Genomic DNA, 12,898 nt, shown 5'->3' on the forward strand with positions numbered 1-12,898 from the left:
TGATACGCGTGACAAGCCAGAGGACGGCGAACGCTTCCGTGTAATCGTCACGTCAATGTTACATTATACTAACGTATAGAATATCATCTACGGGGGTTCTCTCCCGCACGCATCGTCGAAGTATTGCGAGCAAGGAAGGGTTTAACGATTCGTGTAGCTGCGTCGATTTACGGCCTCTAAAACACATCGAATGCGCTTTATATGTATGTAAATTAGGTCAGGCGTTCTTCGTTCGTGGCCCCTGAACGAAATCCCTGAAACTGACGTTCACCTTCTCCGTTGTACGGCGGGCGTCCGAGTAAAACTGAGCTCGAAGCGAAATTACGACATTTTGGTCCGCTCCAAGCGTAGGCAGCGAAACGCATAAAGACAAGTACGGGTTGCTCGACCTTCGTCAAAACGTGCGCCGCATATCGGCTTGTAGGCCCGTGAAATCACCGCGCCCCTTATAGATGTTCTCATTACTTGGAGCATCGCATTTTTCGCACGTTATAATTAATACAAGGAGATTGTTTCAAATAATACTCAAAAATAACAAAAAAGAATATATATTAAAACGTAGAACGTTTAAAAAATAAGCTTTATTAAATTTAACCTGTTAATTCGTAACAGATTTAATGTGTATTTTAATTTCTGCACGCAAAGAAAAGATTTGTTAAAGTTTAAAAATTATAGTTATCTCGATACAGATCTGAAAATAATTTTGTTGAGACAAAATAATTATGTAAAACGTTCAAGCATAATGATAATATCGCAGAAATGCAGTTTTGATATTCTAGCAGCCAGTTTCAGCGTTCAATATAATTATTTTGACGGACTTGATATATTTATTTTTAGAGCTGTAGCTAATTTTTTAAATACTTTTTAAACATTTTTTTTAAATACTTTAGAAAAATAATTTTTTCTACGTTATATATATGTTTTTTATTTGTCACACATTTGAGATTGTTAAAGAAGTGACAAAAATTATGTATAAGATCTATTTTTTTCTTACAATTCTATTATCTAAGTATACCTGATATATATTATTTTTATCTCCGGTTTAGCTCTCTACAAAGATATGTTGGAAAAAGAATTAAATAATTTATAATAGAATGCTCTGTGATAAGTGTAAGAAATTATTCGCGTTAGCATTACCGAGAAGTTTAGAACACGCATCCGCGAACTCGGTTAAGAAATGCAGCTTTATAATCGGTGCAATAATCATTACGTCGCTTCCTCTAATTAGCAATATACATGTTTATGATATTTAAGCATACAGATATGCATTTCTCTCAGGTACAAGTTACAGTCGGCAATGTTATTCCTGCGTTTCTTTCGCGAAACCGCGGCATTTAGCTGGCAATAAATTCTAACAATGCCGCTCGACTCGCGCATCTCCATCTCGACAAAGAAAGCGCGAATTTTGATTTGCGAGCGTTGAATCGTCAGTAATTTTAGTAATAGCTTACTCGTCCCCGGAGCGAACGGTTGTACTGGCAAAGTAGATACCCGCCGCTCAAAGTAACTACTTTCCAAGCAACCGCTCCTTCGTGGTAACTTCATAAAAGAGCCCCCCCGCGTTCAGATGATTCCCTATAAAACAGTATATCTCAATTCTCGAGGTACCGGCACTCGCACGTATAAGCCTTCGTGAATATAACTGGTGTTCCTGAAAGCCCTTTGACTTCTGTACGTAAACGGGTTCCATTCCATGTGTTTTCCTTGTGAGAGGAAACAATGAAAGTTTCACAACGCGAAACTGCCTATGAACTGTCAAACTGAATATACTTTTGCATCATGAAAAACTGTGTTATCATTTTCTTCTTTCTGCTTCTCCCCCCTCTCTTTCTCTCTTTATCTCTATCTCTATCTTTCTCTCTCAAGATATAACATTCATTAGCTATCAGCGAATCAAACAAAATGTATTATTTACTTTAAAATAAACAATTATTATTTTTATTTTATATTAAATTCCTTTTTTACAATTACAAATATTTAAATTCAACGAATATCAATCAATATCAATCTCAAATATCGAACAATTTACAGATTCGGAGATTGATGCATACTTATAAAAATTTATTTCCATCTTTTTTAATTAAACTTATAGTGTTAATGGCGTAGAATTAAATACTCTCTTATGAGTTTAGCATGCGTCGGCATTGGCGTCGAAGGAAACAGTTGGCAAACTTTATGAGCACCCAGTACAATTTGAATGGGAATAGCACGTTCTAAGAGCTTGAGCGCCGCTGCCTACGTAGGTTGCAGTTTGAACTATAAAACGACGTAAATTATGGCCGCGGATTGCAATATTATGAGGCTATATACGCACGTTTAATGATCGAAGCTACTGGGGAGGGAAGCGCGGCTAAATATTGTCCGGAAGCGGTGTGAAGGTACGAGCTGACTCGTCTTTGGCTGACTAGTAAGTATTGACCGGTTGATCGTATACTATGTATCATAAATATTGCGATCGCTGAAAATAATGAGAATAGCGATGAACAATGGAGTGAATATCTTCGAGAACGGCCAAATATCGGAATGAATAGGACAAAATTAATGCGGGCCGTCAAACCAAATATCGCGTGAAATGAATGCATTAAAGTCTGGCAATAATTGACACCTGCTTACAACAATAAATGGGCCGAATTGTGTAAAATATTCTTATAACACATATATAAAATTATATATATAAAAAAAAAATATATATGTATATATAAATTATAAAATATTTATAAATTATAGCAATTATTAACGAAAAGTTACAAAGAATTAGCTAAATAACTTTTCAAAAATTCTTCAATCTTCGATTAATTTTATTATTGATGCAAAGTTAATTGTAAATCAGTAATAGTTGCATAAGAGTTTACCTACGATTAATTAACATATAACAGATCCCCCTTCTGCCAAACATAATTGTGCAAGTGAATGTGTGTTACATATATAATATAAAAATTAATTTGAACTACATAAAATTTAACTATTTAAACTGTTGTGCGTGTTAAATAGAATAATATGTTTCTCTAAACTCAATCGTTGAACAAAAAGGTTTCATATTAGTTTAAAATTTCGCAGTGAAGCGTTACCGGATGTCTTCAGATTACATTCTTTGTCTCTTCTTACAAAGAGAGAGATGCGGGTAACTTATCTTTTACAAGTATACACGGTACTTATGATTTATAATGTGCATTACAACTTATCGCATTGTTATTAAATTTTATAATAATTTGTACATAGAATAAACGCAAGCATGATGATGCTGTTTTTTAGATTATTATAAAGAAATTTGTCTAATAAATTTTTAATATGTACGATAAATGCGATTTGCTTATAAATTTATATATATATGTGCATTGTATTTACATCGAACAGCAGAACTATCGAAGAAAAGACATCATTAAAAAATAATGATAATATTAAAAAATAAAGAATAAGTAATAAACTTGAAATTTTTTTAGAAGCACAGAAAAAAAAAAGGAACTCTGCCATCCAGTAATTCAATACCATCGCAAAAAGAAAGCACAGTAAATGTAAAAGGAATATTCAACTTCCACAGTGTCCCACGAAGTTCGTGCTTCGTGAAATCTTCCTTGCTGCGGCATGAAAAAGTCTCTTGATCGGAAGTGGGTATCGAAAGGATACCACAATGTTGCTATACGGTTATTATCCAACAATGAGGTGCGAAATTATCGGTCAGTGGGGAAACGATCACAAAAGGATGTTCCTTTAGATAGCTCTGTCCGAAATATCTGCCTTGTACACAGTGCTCATCTCCGAGCATTATCTCCGTCGAACACCTGCTAACGCTTCTTCTCGCGCAGTTGGAGGCGACATAAGAAAACAATTTTGAGAATAATCTCCCATTCATTACGTGGTCACGCAAAGAAGAAGTTCTTCCGCCAGAAGCATGATACTTCTTCTTTTTCTGCTTCATCTTCGTCTTATGGCTCGTATTGCATCCGCTGGGCGCATAAAGAAAGTCAAACATGCGAGGATCTTATATATATATATATATATATATATGTATATATTCGTGACAATATTCATAACATTCATCTTGATCGTCGCCAAGAATCATTATTTCGTCCGTTCCGACTCATCCTGGCGCCTCTATTCTTAGTCGTCTTCATTCTCTTGGATCAGTTGCTTCTTCGTGTTTTCCAACATGGTCGGAGCCGCGGCGGCGATACTTAAGAGAGCGATCACGCGAGCAACTTTGTTGTCGAGGCCTTTCGCATTAATTAGCCCTTGCAAAATTTCGCGGCCCCGTACGATGTTCCAGGAGAGGTGGGACGTAAGTTGGACGAATGGTGGCGAGGGTCCAGGGTTTATACTTCTGGGAAGATGGTCGTAAAGACCGCTTGGCTTCACTGGCTCTGTTATTAGCCACGTTGCTGCGACTTAAAGCGAGCAAGGCTCCGGGAAGGATACTGACAGGGCCTCAGGGATATAATCGCGCTTTACCTTTCACCCGGGAGGAAGATCTGACTAATCTTCCTGACTTGCTACCACAGATACTACATGTTTGATTTTTATGCAAGAGGTTGCACTTAGCCGAAAACCGATTGATGGCCAAAAATTATATTTCGCTGCTAGTAACGTTAATTAAACAAGCATGATATTACTACCATTATAAAGCTAAACATTTAAATCCGAAATTGAGAAAAGAAATAAGTAAAATAAAACATATGTAAAGCGACAAAAGTTACGGTAAAAAAAGCTCGAAGAAATCTACGTTCAAATCGTATTATTGTGAGGATATCTTTTATCGTCAGTCATTAATTTAATAAATGAATGCAAAGAAGTCTTTTGTTTCATATTCGTGAAACGAAAACTTGGAGGTGAGAAGTGGCGCACGACCAATGTCCTCTCACGCGAGCAAAAGGGGGGAAAGGTAGTGCGCGCGAGGGCAATCCCGACGGGACAGAGAAGTTTTACGCGGGGATTATCAGGAAGCGAAGCGAACGCCCATGAATACGGAGATCCTCCGATAAAAGGACGAAAAAAGAGACGACGGCGGTGGAGCTGAAAGGAAAAAGACGGGACAGCACGTGAGTGGAGAAACAAAGAGAAAGAAAGAGAGAAAGAGAGCTGGGAAAGAGTTGGTAACCCAGTGCCGCCAGGAGAGTGCCAGAGCAATGTAGTCGACCACGAATGAGCGTACCAACGGATGGAGAGGCAACACTTTGTAGTTTTAATCGATCCGGTGGGACGGGGGAGAAAGACGAAGCACTCTAGCACGGGGGATGAGTCGGCGGCGTGTGGAGAAAGAGCGAGGGAGATCGTCGGAAGGCGGGAAAAGGACAGACACGTTCGCAGGAAGTGGGACGAGTGTCGCTGATACGGTACAAGCGAGAGGGACGTCTGCGGGAAAGCGGGAAAGCGGGATAGAAGGAACAGGGCGAGAGAGTAGAGACCCACATCCTGCCGACTCCTACAACTTCAACCACCAGCTGGCTACACTCCTGCCTCCACGGGGACGAGTTATATGTGAAAAGCACGTGGACCTTTGGGTGGAAGAAGGACAGCTGTATTCATTCATTTCCTCGTATATTTCGTGTAAGAGACTTTCCCTTCTTCTACGTCGATGCTCGACGCAGGTCGACATACACGCTCGTCGGGGAAAAAAGGACGAGCGCGATACATGCGTTGAATTTCATTGACCCTCATGATAATGTCACTCTACATCTGTATATTAATGGTTTCGTTCTTATAAAATTCTTTCAGTGATGTTTCTTAAAATAGAAAAGATTAAAAAAAGAATTAAAGGAGTGTGATTATTTAAGATTATCACTTGGCTAAATCTTTGCTAAGTCTAACATTTCTCCATGTTTAATTTTAAAATATCTTGATTTTATGTTACAACATCTCTTGATATCGTGTGATATTGTTTCTTCTTTATTTCATTTGACTGTTAAATCTTGATTACGTTTTTATCGTTTGATTCATTTAGATATAAATTTGTATTTTTGTACTCATATTTATTAAGAACTTATATTCATGCAAAGAACGAAATTCAAATGTCCAGTAGGACATTCAATAATTATTATAGATGACTAATATTTTTATCATAGAATCAGAGATATACCATTTTTGTCGGTCATGAACCATAAAACATATGGACTTTTGAATAGGATACAGTAATTTTTTATTTTCATATTTCACTTATAATATTGTACGCATAACGACTAATTCAATTTTAATGTAATATTGATAATGACCCGATCGATATCGAAACATCTGTCGTGTTTTTTTAAGATTAAAGTTATTGTTTCGGCTCGTAGCTCTTCTTGTCTATTATTGTTAATTAAAATATCTTGTTATATATATATATATATATACACAGATGTACACATACAAGGCTTCAAATACTATATTTATCATTAATCTTGATGTTTAAAAAATATCATGGTTTAAAAAATAGCAAATATGATTGTTCATTGTATTAGTTTATAGAGGAATATATATAAATAGCTCGCGTTATTTATTCTGACAATATTCAAATTTTTTAACTGATACAACCTCTTTATCACCATGACTATACGACAAGTAGATTGATTAATGTTTCTTTATTCCAGCGGATTGTAATTTATTGAGCAAATGAATTGAAAGTTTGCCATTAGATTTTTTTAAGAATATAATAACTAATTCCGTGTATTTTATATCGTGTATGATATAGAAAGAAACCAATTTTTAAATATTTAAAATAACTGTTAGGATTTTATTAAAAAGGACATTAGTATTATTAAAAAGGGGTAGAATGTATTAATAGGAACTGCATTCTAAATTTTTTGGAGTGAAATTTTACTCTCGAAGAGTGGTAGTTGTGCTAATCTGGCAGGAGTGAAATTTTCACTCTTAGGGAATGAAAAATCATTCCAAGCGAGAGTCCATTTTTAATTTCTGCGAAAAGTGAATAATTTTACTCTTCGAAAGGAAAGACTGAAGATAAATGTTAAATTTAAGCCCCCTTACATCCAATCTTGATAAAATTATGTTCATTCGTATTTTTGCACAAAACAAAAGAATTTGGCAGAAAAAAATGTCGCTCTGTCTCGCGAAGTGAGACATTAATCACTAAAGTTGATTTTTTAGGAAATTCTCTCCCTGAAGAAGCGAAGTGAGATTCTTGCCGGACGCAACTTATCATTTTTCTTGAAGTGAAATTTCATTCTTAAAAATTTAGAATGTGCGAAAGAAATTTTAAGACAAAAAATGAACCGATATAAACTAAACCAACGGATCATTCGAATCGTGTCTAAGGTTCGAATCATGCCGGAATATGATCAGGGTCGACAGAGAAATGAGGGGAGAGCATTAAAACACCGAGGGTGTGGACGGTGTCAGTGGCGTCGGCGAGGGCGGCATATAGGCAGGAAAGGGGTAAAATTCTATCTTAATAAACGCACCCTTCCAGCTCGTGCAGCGTGTAACTTCCATTCGTACGCCTACAGTTTTGTACGCGTCGGAATGGATTTGTAATCAAATCATGTCGAGTGATTTCGCTCTGGTTTGGAATTAAGAACAGAACTAGAATTTATAACGGAACTAGAATTTCGATATTAATAAAGTCGCACACAGCAGGCAAAATAAATCAGAATTAGTGAAAATTATAAAAATTATGATTCTAATCCTTTTGTGTGTCACTAAAAATGCAAGTCTTTCAAACACATATTTTTCATAATAGTAGTTTCACAATATACATAATCTACTTAGATAGTTTATAAAAACTCTTAATATAATAATGTGATATTAAAATATCATTAAAGTATTAAAATTTTATTGAGATATTGTTTGCAAATTGTTTATATTTCATAACAGATGTCATTTTTTTAGATAAATTAAAAATAGCATTAAAGAATGCGCATTTCGCATATAATAGACATATTTTACTGAAATTTTACTATTTTTTTTAAAACATTGTACTGGAATTTTACTGTTTTATTGAAAATAGTATATTTAATATAAAATTCTCATATTAAGTCGTTAAAACGTCATTAAAACTTCATAATGCCCTTTATGGTACTCTTCTAGTTACATCGTCGGAGGATTGAATGCGCAAGAACGTCGTGTTCCGATGCACTTGTAATTGTCTATAAAAGTTAATAACCAAATGAATCTAATCATATTAATAGAGATATTCGGTTGATCTGAAGTAATTCAAACTTCGTAATTACGTGACAGGAATTGATAAAGAAATGAACTGTCATTTCTGCGATACGCATCTATCACGTGTTAGGTTTCTGTCACAATCTCATGAGCACTCTTATTCATTAATATAAATACAACAATTGAAGTGAGACAGTCATCATCAAGATGGAGATTATATTAATTTTCATAACAATTTAGATATATATAAAATATATTTCAATAAGATCACAAATGTATAGATATAGTAAAGATATATATAAAATATATTTCAATAAGATCACAAATGATCCAGGAAAGAGAAGTTTCGGGGTTCATCCTCTCTCCCCTAATTTATGATTAAAAGATGATTAAAAGTATGATTGACAAAGGCTGTTGTTTTTCCCAAATCAAAGTATGAATAAGAAAAAGACGTTCTAAGTTCTAAAATATCCAAAAAAGCAATTTATTAATTCAAAAAATTGCTGCTAACAGAATTGATAATCCCCTTCCGAAAAAAATCCTAAATATCCCTATGAATAAGAAGTTATTATGATAAATATTTGTCATCACGTTGCTATCATTACGTCTCTACCTATTGCGTCCAATATCCACGAGGAAAGAAGAATAAAATTAAATTTCATCTTTAATGTTCTTTTAATCAAACTGAGCGTATTTTGTCCTCAAATTAAGCAATTTTATTTATTAAAATATCACGAAATCTACGAATACAAAACGATACGCGTAACTTTTCTTTACACACAATTCTCAACGATTTAATTTAAATACATTTGAGAAATATTTTTATTTTATGAAGACATTAATGAAAAGATCTTCATTGATTGAAGCTGTTAAAAGAATTTACTATTATTGCATGTATTTAGAATGGAAATGACTTATTTTTATAGAATCTTTGATATCTTTGAAATTTATGTTATACATAATAGATTATACATCGTAAGGAAAACTTTTACGTTATAACTTATTCTTAAATTTATATACTCCTTATAAACAATTTCATTAATTTGATTAGCGAATATTTATGTACAGAGACTTTTTTATTTCCATATTAATGTTACCAATCATAAACAATAATAATAAAAATATAATATTTTTATAGTCAAAAGCGAATCTATTTAATTTATTCTTACAATGATGTCGCTAACAAAGCGTTCTCCAATGATACCAGCGATCTTCTTACCAAGTTTCTAAACAGCACTTAACCGGAGTATTTCTCAATTTACCGATTAGTTCTTAAAATGACACTACTGTACCTACTGGTCATCTTCTTTCCTCTCTCAGCAGACTCTCCGGGAGTCCGTATCAGTCCTCGGTGCCGATCGCTCCTCCCGGATATCCCCGCCGGCGAACTCACCAGCCCCGTCGGGCTGATTTGCATCACGGTTACGAGCTCGTTCGAGCTCGTGGTGGTTATATTACAGAGCGAGCGAGATGCGAACATGCTGGAAAAACAGAGACGGACAGAGGTACCTCTCGCGGCTGTACCACCCCCAAAGTGCATCGCGGGAGGCAGCTCGGACACTCATAACAATCATAACAACGGGATCTCGCGAGTAACTCGCGGACCACCTCCGCGCATCGGTACCGCCCATTGTACCGCCTCCATTACCCCTTCTACGGGAAGTATTCACCGGGCGGGAGAGTCGTCACGGCGGGCTGTTCTTCCCTCGGTTGTACGCCGGGGCCACTACGCAGCCAGACTGCGGACCGTCAGGGTTCAGGTCCGAGTTTTCGCGTCGAGCTCTAATCGTGCAACGTGCACGACCACGCTGCCAAGCAAGAACAACACGAAGAGGAGTGAATCGACTGCCTACTCCGAGACATTGAACCCACGTGAGATCTGGATCATCGTTCACAGTGCCGATTGAGGAAGAATTTTATTTGGGAAAACTCGAGCTAATCGTTAGAGGAGGAGTCAGATAGGAACATCGAACGATCGATACTTCCCTCGCGAGGAATCAACGCGAAGGATCATCCGCGACGTGTTGGTGAAAAGCTAGTGTTCGTGGATCAGAGAGTGATCAGGAAGTTTAACTTGCAGCTGCGTGCGCCGATTTGTCCGGCCTATCAGCACGTGGCCGCAGGGGTGGGACTTCTTTCGGTGCGCCTCGCGGGTTAGTTAAGCGCGGTGAACTCTGTGGCAGTTGACCAGTGAAACGTGTCGGGAAGACTCTATTGACAGTTGCGTCGCTCCATTTCATCTATTTAAATCACTGTGGCCGTGACAATCGCTGCAATTTGCTCCGCGTTTCGAACATAAATTAGGAGTAAATGCGTGGAAATGTTAAATCGCGACAAGTGCGCAGAATAGGTGAAACGAAATTAATTAAACGACGATTGAAGCACTCGACAATATTGGCGTGTGTCAAGACCGATCTACCGGCTCCGAGAAAAAATCTCGGATAGAATATATGCTATATAGTTGAACAAAAGAAAGCGATGAAACAAGAACTATGGTTCTAATAAGCTTCTAATTATCACAGGTGCGCTGATAATTACGACGCGCGCGTGATCATCACGTGGACACGTCAGTGTTTTTCAACGCAAAATTATACGTTACGAACAACAACTACGAAGTGTATGACTTGACGAGCGCAAATAGAATAATTAAAAGCACATTACACAGAAAATCGTGTTATCTGTTAATTATCTGTCCGGTGACGCGTCGGAGCATCCCGTGTCAAGGACTGAACTGAAAATACTATTTTTTTTTTTTCAAAAATCATCGTTTTAATCATCCAGAAAACAATTAAAAAGTCAAAAGTTTTCGAAATATTTATCGTCTTCCGAGTTTCTTTTAATTACGAATATCGCCTTAGGCAGATACGAGACGAAAAGGGATCAATCGAGCAGTGTTTTATGAAGCAGCGAACAATTAACTGTTTGCTTCTTGATCACTCCTAATTACTCGTAATTACTCGTTGTAATTAAGTAGGCTGATGTCACCGGCGGCCGATGTATCAGTGAATCGTCCGTTTCTCGACGTCGATCCGCCACTCTTCTCAGAACGGCCTGTTAATATTAATCGTAAGAAAATTATCGGAAGATCGTGAAACTTGCGAACGAGGAGGCGGCAGAAGGAGGATCTCTCGAAAGGAATTAAAACGGGTCAGCGGGGTGTAAACTCGGCATCGGAGAAAGAACGAGGGCAAGACAGACAGACGGCTGATCGGTGAAGATCGGTACGACCGCGACGGAATTGCACCGTGGCGGAGATAAATAACAACCGCTAAATAAATCCGCGTCAGGACGACGTCCCAAATACATCAGTCACAGATCGCCTCAGGTGAGTGTCAGGCACGAGTTCGCTCCTGCTTATTATAAACCCAGGCTAATCTCGGTAATTAGACGGGTCTTCTAAATGTGCGCCGGTCGGTTGCACGTGTGTAGTCTCACATTCGCACACCGATTAGCCGCGTACACGGACGCGCCTGCGCATGCATCACATGCACGCGCGTGTAAGCGCGTTTAGATCGACCTCGGGAAAACAGACACGGAATGGAAATTAATTAATTTCACATTTTACGTATTTCATGTCGTAACTTTGAGAGACAATTAAAAAACAATCGGATACAATCTTTTCAAAACGACAGAATCTTCCCATTATGCTTGTTAATGTTTAATGTTTAATGTTAGTACATTAAATTTAATATTAATAAATATTGAACAAATGTTAAGATTACAATCATATTAAGATTTAGTACGATTAGTAAAATAAATGAGGAAGAAGTCAGTTCTATCTGTCCATTTCCATGCCGAGCGCATATCCACATGCGGCAATTGCGTGCCTCGTGAGCGGTACTCGTTGGCTCGATATCATTAAGTTAATCTCGGTAATTAAGGAAGTTCCTCTCCCAAAGCTTGGTCACGCGGGAATTCTGCTGGCAGGGGATCGAAAACAGCGTTTCGTTCTCTATATGCTTCACTTCAACTCGGTGATAATTTCATCCAGATACTTAGCTACGTACTAATAATTAGCGCGATAATTATGCGCGCCCGCGTATACTCGCGTCTACGTCGAATGTGTGACCTGGAAATGCTAATTAAGGGATCGGCTGAGCATGTAAACGCAATACGGTCGGATAGAATTTTCTTAGCCTTTATTGTCTTTTGTGAAGAAATGCGGAGAAATATCACGTGGATATTATATAAGATAAGAGTCATAGTACAAATTATTATCAATGATTAACAGGAATGTGATATAAACTATTTTTAAGATGTTTCATATAATATTTATCATTTATTCTGAGTGTATTTAATTACTAAAATGCTAATAGTAAAAGTTAAATTTATAATTCGAGAGAAGAAATAATTTTATTTTAAGAAGAATATATAATAGAATTTAGAATTATTTATTTGGCTAATTAATAAACAATTTCCTGAGATTTCTGACGAAGAAACTTATTATTCTCTTTATATATTGAAAAGTTAGTGACGTTTCGTAAAGAAAATAATATCGATTTTGGAAGACACACACACACACACACACACACACACACACACATATATATATATATATGTATATGTATATATTATATATTACGAGAACATATAATAGAAATTAAGATAAGAGTTTGCGTGGGGTGAAATTATAATTAGATAGGCACAAGAGAAATAAATTGAGAAGCGACACGAAAATTGCGATGCGAAGTGAGATAAATGTTATACCGAGGGAGAACATTCAAAGACCTCAAAGAACGGTCCATCTCCTCGTCTCGTTTACTCCAGGTGCAGCTCCGGGGCATTTTTGAAAGGTACAAAGGGATCT

The 12,898-nt window shown here is 36.8% G+C and overlaps 1 protein-coding gene across 2 annotated transcripts in view; it reads left to right on the top strand.

Moving 5' to 3' along the window:
* The first annotated feature begins 10,151 nt into the window (after positions 1-10,151).
* Positions 10,152-12,898, top strand: part of LOC108690760 (POU domain, class 6, transcription factor 1) — a 123,264-nt gene continuing 120,517 nt past the window's right edge. For both annotated transcript variants that reach the window (XM_018198215.1, XM_018198217.1), the window contains exon 1: positions 10,152-11,416. The gene's annotated coding sequence lies outside the window, so the exon portion shown is untranslated. The remainder of the gene's footprint in view (positions 11,417-12,898) is intronic.

This window comes from Atta colombica, unplaced genomic scaffold (assembly GCF_001594045.1).
Source record: "Atta colombica isolate Treedump-2 unplaced genomic scaffold, Acol1.0 scaffold35, whole genome shotgun sequence".
In the NCBI taxonomy this organism is placed as follows: Eukaryota; Metazoa; Arthropoda; class Insecta; order Hymenoptera; family Formicidae; genus Atta; species Atta colombica.